Raw genomic sequence first — 12,166 nt, forward strand, 5'->3', positions numbered from 1 at the left:
TTTTAGTTTCCTTAATAACTGAAGTAATTTGTTATTATTGTATATTGAAGAGATATTTGTTGATATCTTTACAATATGTAAATGATTCCTCCTTTCCTAATTTTATGTGGTTGGAGCTGGTACTCAGACTCCTTCCTGATTAGCTGGGTTTGTAAAAGGCTGCCACCACAACCGTACTATTTTTTACAGTCTCTGCGTACTACCCAGACGCGTCATGCCCATTCAAGCTGGGGGAGCACGTGCCCCACCAGATTTTTGATATCTGGATTTTTTATATTTTTATTTTATTTTATTACTATTGTTTTTTATAGTGTGTAGCTATGATCATTTTATATTATGAGTCAAACGTGTTCTTCTAATTATGTCATAGATAATACCTCAGAAAGTCACACACCCCCAATCCCTATGGTATTGGTTTCTTCCAAAAGTTGCAGGATGAAATCGGTTCGCAGCAACCGCAGGTACGCAGCACACAGCACTCTGTTGCGCATCAATGCTGGAGGAGATTTAGGCGACAGTTTAACGGTGTGTAGCTGAAGTGGTTAGTAGAGCATCAATCCCTTTTTCAAACGTGTGAAAATGAAGTGCAATTAGTTATACACACTTAATTGCATTTGAGAAATATAGGCATAGTCTTCTTTGCAAGATAGTTGGCTAGTACCAGCTAAAGTTAGTAGCCATCCGGTTGTTTAACCTTCTGGCTCGCTAGCTAGTCGTGACTTGTGATAGCATAGCATGCTATTTAATATTGGTAAAGGAGAGCTGTGTGAATCTTATGGCAGTGAGCTAATTGTTTTTACCACCACTATCACAGGTTATAGTTAACAAAACACTGAATTCCATTTGATATCTCCAGGTCAAGATGCAGAAGAAAATCTCGTCATTCTTTTAAAAAAAGACAGAAAACCCCAGCCCTGTCCTCAGTCAGGAGGTTGATAGTGCAAGAGGTATGTTGTCTTGGGTGAGATTTATAGTGAGAGGCTATTTTTCCTTCATGGAATTGTATGCAGATTTAATTGAATGATTGTTCCCTCTTTCATATGACCATTTCAGACCAATCAAGGGATGATGATGATGATCAGGCAGTTAAAGTGCTGATCTGTGTGAAGCAGGTAAAGATAAGTGAATGTAGTTCTTTTTAAAGAAAAGTGGCAGCAGTGTAGAAACTAGTGTAGAAGTGAGTGTCATTTTCAGTAACCATAACAGCACAAATAATTGACATGAAAATCTCATAATAAATAAATATACAGTATTTGCCCTAATATAAAGTGGGAGATTACTGAGCTACAAAAACTGATTTAGTAAAGTTTTAAAATAATCCCCCCAAAGTCTTTGAATATATATGTCAAATTGCAGAAAATTGCGTCGTTATTTTCTTTTTTTCTGGGGAAGGACCCCCATGCCCCCCCCCTCTAATTGTGCCCCCCCCCCCCCCCAGAATTTTGGCTTGCATGACACCCCTGATACTATCCCATCTCATACTTGGCATGTTAAAAAGGGAAGTAATATGAAAATATTATTTGTCTGCTGTCCATCATTTGCATTTAAATTCATTAAATATAATTACAAAGTGCCCCTTTTTGCTTCAAGACTAGGTCAGCCGTAGCAATGAAGGCTACAATCTATTTACAGCAAACTTCCTTTACGAAATGTATGGAATTTATATTCAATTACAAACAGGCATTAATAAGATTAATCAGGATTACGCAAATGAAGCATCACCTGTTTTATATTGAATCAAATTATGATTTCTATATAATAATTTGAACAATTATAATATTCAATTGGCTTTTAATTCAAATAATTTTGGTACTAATTCAAATCTAAATATGAAGATGAATATGAAGATGAAAAGATGAATGAATCAAAAAATAAAAGGACAAACATGCAAAGCAAGCTTTAAAATCGTGTTTTTCATTTAAGCACATAATACAAACAGTTTAGAGTAATCGTGAAATATGTGCAAACTAAGACCAAACTGGACTGAACCTGCAGACACTGCGGCCCTCCAGGACTGGAGTTCAACCTGCAGACACTGCGGCCCTCCAGGACTGGAGTTAAACCTGCAGACACTGTGGCCCTCCAGGACTGCATTGTGACCCCTGTTGTATAATCACCTGGAATCACAAGGGGAAAGACTTGAGCTAGTGAGGAGGGCATATTCTTTAGTGTATTTCAGGTCTGTCAAGCAGCATTGATCACACTATAAACAGTCTGCAAACTGTTTCTACCAATGACTGATTACGGTGTGCAAACACATGATGGGTGAATACATAACAGTTTGATGGTTGTGTTCAAATGTAATTGGCGAATACATGTCTGTTTTATAGTGGTGTTCAAACGTAATCGGGAATGAATAGCTCACCCTGTCTTCAGCCATGATACTTCTTGTACACAAAGCAACTCAGCAGGTGTTATGAATATTCCGCTCCATACCACTGCCTCTTCCTGACTCTCACACAATGCATGCTGGGATAGACTCCAGCAACCCCCTCGACCCTGACCAGGAATAGATAATGGATAGACTGATGGACTTCGCTGCCTCTGTCATTATCAGAAGAAATTTACTATCTGTGTCTCCCACCAAGAAAAGCCTTGTTTAAATTTAGACTTTCTTAACACATAAATTACTCCAAATATGAGTAAAAAATGGCACAGGTCAAACTCATGCTTATTATTATTATTAAGAGTTATACATATAACGGTATAAAAATGGTAAAATAGCTCTACCCAGTGTGGTTCAAAATATAATCTATAGCTGACATGTTTAAAAAACAGCACAAATTGATATAATGAAAGTTACTATCTGTGGATATCATACATTGCAGAAAAATAGTCCAAGCTCACACTGTTTATGTAAGCAGTATTAAAATTTATACCAGGGAATTATAGCATATTTCTTTTGGTATTTATACATGGAGTAATACTGAAATAAGGTTTTGTGTAGATAAATAATCATTGCTAAAACTCTTGCTGTTGCATGTTTTTTCAGCATTAATGGAGGTGGGTTTATAGTGTTAAAAATGCAGTGCGTACACTGCGGTAGAATTTCAAATGGATGACTAATTCAGCCTTGGCCTTTCTGGCGATAGGAGAGCAGTGTGGGAAACCGCACACCCACGGCGGCCCGTTCCTCCCTGGCGCTTGACTCCCTGCGGGGACAGTCAGATGCACTTTTCTCTCTGGGGGAGTAATGCACATGTATGGCTCCAGCTTCGCCCGTCCCGAATGAACAACCTGAACCTCTTTACACAGCAAGAGAGCTGCACTCCACCCCAGCAGCGATGAGTGCGCTGGCAGTGACAGTAGATGATGATTTTTTAAAAAGGACAAAAGTGTCAGAGCAGCAACATTAACCCTTTTCCTACATGTAGCCTCACCCAGCAGCTTTATTTAGGTTTAGGGGTCACATGTCAATGAGACACAGAGCTGGCATTCGGGAAAAGCTGCTCCAGAAAACCTATTAATGTTTCCGTTTTAAAGTTCCATTTTAACATTAGTGTTAACAAGGCCCAAACAGTGCTGTCAAACTCAGCTTGTTTCACGAAGACACCCACCTAGCAATAGTGTTCCCTTCTTAAAAAAATAAAAAATGAAGCAAACAGAAGATGTAAACCGAATGATTACCTTACACACACTGTCACTGTCGCTCAACCATGGCATGTAGTTACACGGTTTCTGAAGTTCCTGTACATGCACATTAAAATACGGCAGCTGTTATTGCTTCAGACAAAAATTGTGTGTGTATTACAAACAAATATAATGAGGTATTAATGTCTTGGTACCTGTTTGACTTAAGAACTGTGGGCTGTTCACTGTCGTTTGCTTTCTGAAATCTCCAGTCTTAACTGCACAATCTGGACCATGGAAAGCCAAATATATTTCAATTAACAACTTTCACCATTATAAGGCTCATTGCCCTTTCACGCTTGTGGCTGTGGATTTACTTTTATTCCCAGTAGAACTGACTGTTTTACACTGTGTTTGTAAACCCCTCTCATACCTCCTCCGTCCTCAGCCCCACCCACACCTCCGTTGAGGACACACCCTCGAGCACTAAAAGCAAAATGTCAAGCGAAGAGGTGAGGTGGTCAGAGATATTGAAAATCACATTTTTAGCAACATGAATGATTCCATATAGATAGTAACAGTAATTAGGCAGTGTTATAACAATCTTTTACACTGAGCGCACCACTTAATGTGTGAGAACATCGTATGGTACTCCGTGTGCAGCTATTTTGTATGTGTCCTCATTTGATATTTAGCTATTCTGGACATTTAGTTAGAACTGGGATGTAAACATGGAGTTGTGTGTAGAATAACTAACATTGGCAGGCCATGGGTACATTATTGCTAACTAATACACTTGTAGAGTGAATGAGTTTTTCACAAGGTTATCTGTATCCTATTCAAACGCTAGCCTCTTTATTTTCTCAAATCTGACCCCAAACCACAGACTGTGTAGCCACGCCCACCCCTCCCCCCACAGAAGAGTGCCACACCCAGAAACGTCCAAAACACATTTTAGAATAACAAAAACAGGTAAAAGGTGCAGGAATTTGGAGACACTAAGTGAACATGTAGATTGCCAGTGCATCATAGATATGTCTTAAATGTTTATTTTATAATATTTTGCGATATTTCTATTTGGCATCGTCGGCCTGTAACACCACATTGCTGCAGCCTCTCGGGCTGTGTCTGATTCCAGTACTGCCCTTTGGGGGGTGGAGTGGGGCTGTGTCTGATTCCAGTACTGCCCTTTGGGGGGTGGAGTGGGGCTCTGTCTGATTCCAGTACTGCCCTTTGGGGGGTGGAGTGGGGCTGTGTCTGATTCTAATACTGCCCTTTGGGGGGTGGAGTGGGGCTGTCTCTGATTCCAATACTGCCTTTTGGGGGGTGAAGTGGACGCCTCCTGGTAATGGGCACAGTATTTCCCCACTGTCAGTGGAAGGGACTGGTGTGCAGACTGTGCACTGCGTGATCCCAGCTTGTGCACAGACAAGCATATCTGCCATTTCCACTCACCCTGTGAATCAGGCAGCTGGTGAGCTATGATAATGCTGTACCTGAGCTTCTAACCAGCGCTGGTGAGCTATGATAATGCTGTACCTGAGCTTCTGACCAGCGCTGGTGAGCTATGATAATGCTGTACCTGAGCTTCTGACCAGCACTGGTGAGCTATGATAATGCTGTATCTGAGCTTCTGACCAAGGTTGGTGAGCTATGATAATGCTGTATCTGAGCTTCTGACCGGCGCTGGTGAGCTATGATAATGCTGTACCTGAGCTTCTGACCAGCACTGGTGAGCTATGATAATGCTGTATCTGAGCTTCTGACCGGTGCTGGGAGACACTGGTCTGACTTCACAGGGCATTTTTCCTTCATTTTTATTTTCAAATAAGTTCAGATGTTTTATACTGCAAATTTTCAAACCTGCCTTTGTGGCAGAAAATCAAAGAAAGCTGAATTTATTGGAATGTAGAGCCGAGGGCCAATGTTGGCTGAGCCCTGACCACGGTGTGCCAGCCTACTGATAGCCGGCGGTGTCGGTTGTTGTTGTTTTCACAGTTAAGCTCTGCAAAAGCGCTGCTCAAACACCAGGGATTGTTCCAAGCACAACAGGGAAGATAATGCTTTTAATAGCTAATGATTGGAGAGATTATACCCCATTATCCTTGAAACCGGCAGTTTAGCTGAGTTGTCTTCCTGTGAATGGATGGACAAACAGCTTCAGGAAAAGAAAACATTGCTATCGCAGTGGCCAGACGGGCCTCATGGTCTCAGGCAATCCTATTAAAAAGTCTTGCATTTAGGCTGAATGTGATTATTGAGCTCAATGAGGGTGACATATTAGCTGTTTCTGTTTCTGCTGCCATCACCTCATTCATACATCAAAGCAGCTGGGCCAGCATCCTCTGAAGCTCCCTAGGCTAGACTGCAGTGCAGTGTCACAGTATTGTAAAACAGTATCTGTATTCTAGTGCATCCATTTGTACAACACTGTTTGAGCTCCATTCACACTCACAGACACAAGGATTAATTTATAACAGCATTCTCAATAGCATGAAAGTACTTTTTACAAAACCTGATTTTATAGATCTCTCTGTATAAGTACAAAACCTCTTTTACAAGACTTACAAGTCTTGGGGGTGCCTGTTCCTCACCATTTTTACAAGCGTAGGGAGTCCCTGAGACACTGATTAACAGACATTACTGTTTTTGGTACAGAAATCACATCTTGCTGATCAGGGTAGTGAATTTGAAATGACTGCAAATCATTGTGTCAGTAAAATGGAGAGGAAAATCTCATTATGTCAACATCCTCATTCGATTACAAGTTGAAAGCCTCCTGGTCTCCCCTTGTCACTCAGCTAATGATGATGGAATTGTTGTTTTTGTCTGTAAATGTTAGGGGGACTGACGTGCACTATATCAGTGAAACGGACTATGTAGAAGAAGCTGATGAAGAAGCTCTTTATCATAAGAGTAGCGGACAAGGCTGCTGGGGGCTCATTCAGTTAAGGCACCACGTGGTGGAGCATGGATGAGCCCCACGGTCTCAGATCGAATCGCAACTGTACTGACCATGGCCAGAGCTCCGTAGGGTGACGAGCAGTCGGTGATTGCATCACCCAGAGTATGGGTGGGGTCAGTCGCAGGGAATGGGAGGGGTCAGTCGCAGGGTATGGGAGGGGTCAGTCGCAGGGTATGGGAGGGGTCAGTCGCAGGGAATGGGAGGGGTCAGTAGCAGGGTATGGGAGGGGTCAGTCGCAGGGTATGGGAGGGGTCGGTCGCAGGGAATGGGAGGGGTCAGTTGCAGGGTATGGGAGGGGTCAGTTGCAGGGTATGGGAGGGGTCAGTCACAGGGTATGGGAGGGGTCAGTCGCAGGGAATGGGAGGGGTCAGTCGCGGGGTATAGGAGGGGTCAGTCGCGGGGTATGGGAGGGGTCAGTCGCAGGGTATGGGAGGGGTCAGTCGCAGGGTATGGGAGGGGTCAGTCACAGGGTATGGGAGGGGTCAGTCGCAGGGTATAGGAGGGGTTAGTCAGTTAGGGATCTGTTGCATCGCCCAGGGAATGGGAGGGGTCAGTCGCAGGGTATAGGAGGGGTCAGTCGCGGGGTATGGGAGGGGTCAGTCGCAGGGTATGGGAGGGGTCAGTCGCAGGGTATAGGAGGGGTCAGTCGCGGGGTATGGGAGGGGTCAGTCGCAGGGTATGGGAGGGGTCAGTCACAGGGTATGGGAGGGGTCGGTCGCAGGGTATGGGAGGGGTCAGTCACAGGGTATGGGAGGGGTCAGTCGCAGGGTATAGGAGAGGTTAGTCAGTTAGGGATCTGTTGCATCGCCCAGGGAATGGGAGGGGTCAGTCGCAGGGTATAGGAGGGGTCAGTCGCGGGGTATGGGAGGGGTCAGTCGCAGGGTATGGGAGGGGTCAGTCGCAGGGTATGGGAGGGGTCAGTCGCAGGGTATGGGAGGGGTCAGTCACAGGGTATGGGAGGGGTCAGTCGCAGGGAATGGGAGGGGTCAGTCGCAGGGTATAGGAGGGGTTAGTCAGTTAGGGATCTGTTGCATCGCCCAGGGAATGGGAGGGGTCAGTCGCAGGGTATAGGAGGGGTCAGTCGCGGGGTATGGGAGGGGTCAGTCGCAGGGAATGGGTGGGGTCAGTCGCAGGGTATAGGAGGGGTCAGTCGCAGGGTATGGGTGGGGTCAGTCGCAGGGGATGGGAGGGGTCAGTCAGTTAGGGATCTGGACCAGGTCTGGAATAATTGCTTATTGAATCACTATAGTGTTATCATATGACAAATTGTTGGTGGAAAGACGTTGTTAATATTGTCTTTTCAAACACTTTTCTTGTTCACAAAGAACCTTGTGAGTAATACAGTTACATTATATTACTTTACAATAATGCATTGGTAATCAACTCTGTTCCTGGAGATCTACAGTCCGGTAGGTTTTCGTTCCAAGCCTAGAAAAAGTACATCCCATTCAACAGCTAGACATGTTTTTTGAGTTTCTAATTAGTAGACAGGTATGCCAAATTAGGGTTTAAATGAGAACCTAGAGGATGGCAGATCTCCAAGAACAGAGTTGGTTAACACTGACCTAGCTGCTGCTGTGATTCTGAGTGATAGACTGCAGTAGGCAATGCCATGTTCTGAACATACTGTACATAAACAAAGATGTACTGCAGTGATCACTGCTAAGTAACACAATAAGGGAAAAATAAGTGGTTATTGCTGCATGCACAATACACCAATAAAGATGTGGATTTGCATTCCAGACATTGCATTAAGAGTGAAATAGACGGAAGTATGGGATTCTGGTAAAGTTGTGGTTAGGCTTTTCCAGGTATCACAACAAAGGTTTTCCTCCCTTTCTGGGAAAGGGATTAGTCATTAATTACAATACCATGGCCTCATGATGGTAAGGATGTTTTGCTGTCTTTACAGACTACTTAAGAGTGTGCTTTCGCCTCTTCTGTGTAAAAAAGAGTCCCTGACTGCTCTTAAAACACATCTTATCGTAGTCAGTTGTTTTCTTGTCACTGTTTGCTGACTTTACAAAAATGCTCAGTGATGGAGTTGGCTAAGCATTTTATTTTATTTATTATTTTTTGTGAATAATCATTTAATAGTTCTGATTCCCAATCATACAACAAACCTCCTATGTGACCAGCTATATACAAATTATAGACAAAATGATATTAAGACAGAAAAAAGTAAATAAAGAAAGGAAATATAATAATGAGTAGGGCTAATCTGTATTGCCTAAAAACATGCATGAAGACACAGGTCCATGAAGACAAATCCATTCGATATAACTACATTCATAACCCACTACTCTAAGGTCACTGCTCCAAGGTCACTGCTCTAAAGTCACTGCTCCAGGATCACTGCTGTAAGGTCACTGCTCTAATGCCACTGCTGTAAGATCACTGCTCTAAAGTCACTGCTCCAAGGTCACTGCTGTAAGGTCACTGCTCTAAAGTCACTGCTCCAGGGTCACTGCTGTAAGGTCACTGCTCTAATGCCACTGCTGTAAGATCACTGTTCTAAAGTCAATGCTCCAAGGTCACTGCTGTAAGGTCACTGCTCTAAAGTCACTGCTCCAGGGTCACTGCTGTAAGGTCACTGCTCTAATGCCACTGCTGTAAGATCACTGCTCTAAAGTCACTGCTCCAAGGTCACTGCTCTAAAGTCACTGCTCTAAGGTTACTGCTCTAAGGTCACTGTTCCAAGGTCACTGCTGTGAGGTCACTTCCCATGACAGGATAGTTCCAGCTTGGGTTCCATGTAGTTTTGCAGTGGATGGACCAGTGTTGCAGACTGCATGTGACACAGATTTGCCTTAGCATGAAATGGCCTAAAGATGAGAGTGAGCTGCACAGCTAGGGAGTGCTCCTTTTGTTCCGCAGGGAAAGCCTACCTGTTTCCAAAGGGAAAGCCCACCTGTCTCCTGCGATGGAAAGCTCACCTGTCTCCACAGGGAAAGCCCACCTGTCTCTACAAGGAAAGCCCACCTGTCTCTACAGGAGAAGCCCACCTGTCTCTACAGGGAAAGCCCACCTGTCTTCACAGGGAAAGCCCACCTGTCTCAGCAGGGAAAGCCCACCTGTCTCTGCAAGGAAAGCCCATCTGTCTCTGCAGGGAAAGCCCAGTCCTGTCTCTGTAGGGGAGTGCCTGTTTCTGCTCTCTCTCTGTATGTCACCTGACTGGCTCCAGAGAAAAAGTGAATGTAAAAATCCCTCCATAGGGCCTCAACAGCAGGTCCCTCGTCAAAGCCATCTCAGAGCCGCTCTACCAACTGCTGTAAAGGGTGAAACAGTGCTGCTATTATTAGTCACACTGAATTATACAACCCCTCTAGTTCTCATATTTATTTCCTCAATGAAATGATCTCTATGATCTCACAATGTCTCACTGGTCAAAGGTGTATTTACAAAGCTGTCCTTGTGAGATTAATCATTCATAGGGATTTTTTTGTTTCTAGACTATCTCTGGAGGATTAAGGAGCTTGAGTGACGGTAGAGACAGAGAAGGTAATAATCTGACCTCAATCTGAACCTGTAAGGAATTCTATAAAAATGAAATGGGATATTTTATTAGCGTTGATTACATTAGCGTGTACAGTGCTGTGAACTTTTTCCCCCCTTGCTGATTTCCTCTATTATTGCATATTTGTCTCGCAGCACGGTTTCTGATCTTTAGACAAAATGCAGTATTAGACAAAGGGACACCGAGTAAACATTAAATGCATTTGAAAAATTATTTCATTTATTTAATGAAAAAAGTTATCAAACACCCATATCGCCCACGTGAAAGAGGAATTGACCCCTTAGTTATTCAATCAACCAGTTAACCAAATTTGACTGATAATTAGATTCAGCTGATTGAACACAGTCAGTCTTAATTGTAGCCAGCCTGTTTGATTCTAAACCTCACTCATATTGAACCTTCTCATCAAAGTAAATTAGTCACCACAAAATCTCTACAAGTGCACTATGCCACGTTCAAAGTATATTCCAGAGATGAGAAAAAAGTTGAAATATATCAGTCTGGAAAGGGTTACAGTACAAAGTAATTTGTAAGGTTCTGGGACTCCACCAAACCATGGTGAGAGGCATTATCTCCAAATGGAGAACACTTGGAACAGTGGTGAATCATCCCAGAAGTGGCTGGCCTGCCAAAAAAGTTCTCCAAGGGCACAGAAACAACCCATCCAGGAAGTCACAAAAGATCCCGTAAGAACATCCCAAGAACAGCAGGCCTCTCTAACCTCAGCTAAGGTCAGTGTTCATGACTCCACAATAAGAAAGAGACTGGGAGAGTAGCAAAAATGAAACCACAGCTAACCGAGAGGAACATCAGTTCACACTTACGGAGAAATAAAAAAGCACTTGGAAGATCCCGAAGCCTTTTGGGATAATGTTCCATGGACAGAGGAGTCAAAAGTTGAATTTTGTTGGACAATACAGGTGCCATTATGACTGGCATAAAGCAAATATTGCATGTCTTAGTAAGAACCTCATACCAACAGTCAAATGTGGTAGTGGTAGTGTGATGGTGTGAGGATACTTTGGTGCCTCAGGACCTGGACGACTGGCCATTATTTTAAGAATCATTCTGCTCCGTACCAGGAAATAGTTCAGGAGAATGTCCAGTCATCTACCTGTGTAATTGAGTCATGCAGCAAGACATTGATCCAAAACACAACAGCAAGTCCATATTTAAATAGCTGAAAAGAAACAAAGTTAATTTTGTTTTGGAGCGACCTAGACAAAGTCCTGGCTTGAACCCTACAGAGATGCTGTGGGAGGACCTGAAATGAGCAGTTCATCCGCAAAAATCTACCAAATTGTCTGAATTAAAGCAGTTCTGCATAGAAGAGTGGGCTAAAGTTCCCTCACAGCGATGTGAAAGACTGATTATTATAATTATAGGTTGCAACCAGTTACTAAGCTTTAATGGGCAATCACTTTTTTCAAATGGGTGATATGGGCATTTGATAACTTTTTTCATTAGATAAATGAAATTATATATATTTTTAAATGTGTTTTGTGTTTCCTCAGGTTCCCCTTTGTCTAATATTAAATTTCACCTGAAACCGTTGCACTGTGACAAAAATGCAAGAATAGAGGAAATCGAAAGGGCTCAAATACTTTTTCACAGTACTGTAGAATTCACACAGATTTACTTGTTACATTGCGTCAGTGTCTGTAAAGATACGCTTTAGATGGCCTTGCTATTTTAACTGTTAAAGGTTGGATTACCATGCAGCTACAAATGTGTGTGCTTGTCTGCTATGTATTCTTTTCTGCTTGTGGTACAGGCTCACGCAGCACATGCAAGAGCAGGCGTATCTAATGAACTGGCCAACGGCACTTTTTAAAACTGGACAGTAGATGTGATCAGACCAGTTTGATATCCTGAACAGGATATCCTGCAGGCTGATGATGTCAGAGGAACAGCAGGTTCCGCAAGCTCTTCAGCACTGTCAATTGGATAAATGCTCTTAGCCTCTCTATGACCCACGGAATGACTGCTTGTTGATATTTCATTGGACATTACATTTATGCATTTGACACTTATCCAAGTGTCTTGCACTGTTTACATTTTACATACAATGTATTTGTACAGCTGGATATTTCGACTGAAGAAATTACTACAGT

At 43.0% G+C, this 12,166-nt stretch overlaps 2 long non-coding RNA genes across 2 annotated transcripts; one reads left to right on the top strand and one right to left on the bottom strand.

Moving 5' to 3' along the window:
• The first annotated feature begins 478 nt into the window (after nucleotides 1-478).
• On the top strand, nucleotides 479-10,167 carry LOC118213665. The gene is made up of 3 exons (XR_004762483.1): nucleotides 479-525; nucleotides 857-947; nucleotides 9,413-10,167. It is a non-coding gene; the product is annotated as an uncharacterized LOC118213665 (long non-coding RNA).
• On the bottom strand, nucleotides 1,894-4,006 carry LOC118213664. Its single transcript, XR_004762482.1, has 4 exons — nucleotides 3,786-4,006; nucleotides 3,628-3,687; nucleotides 2,366-2,499; nucleotides 1,894-2,117 (listed from the first exon to the last, which is right to left on the bottom strand). It is a non-coding gene; the product is annotated as an uncharacterized LOC118213664 (long non-coding RNA).
• Nucleotides 10,168-12,166: the final 1,999 nt, after the last annotated feature.

Source organism: Anguilla anguilla, chromosome 15, assembly GCF_013347855.1.
Source record: "Anguilla anguilla isolate fAngAng1 chromosome 15, fAngAng1.pri, whole genome shotgun sequence".
NCBI lineage: Eukaryota > Metazoa > Chordata > Actinopteri > Anguilliformes > Anguillidae > Anguilla > Anguilla anguilla.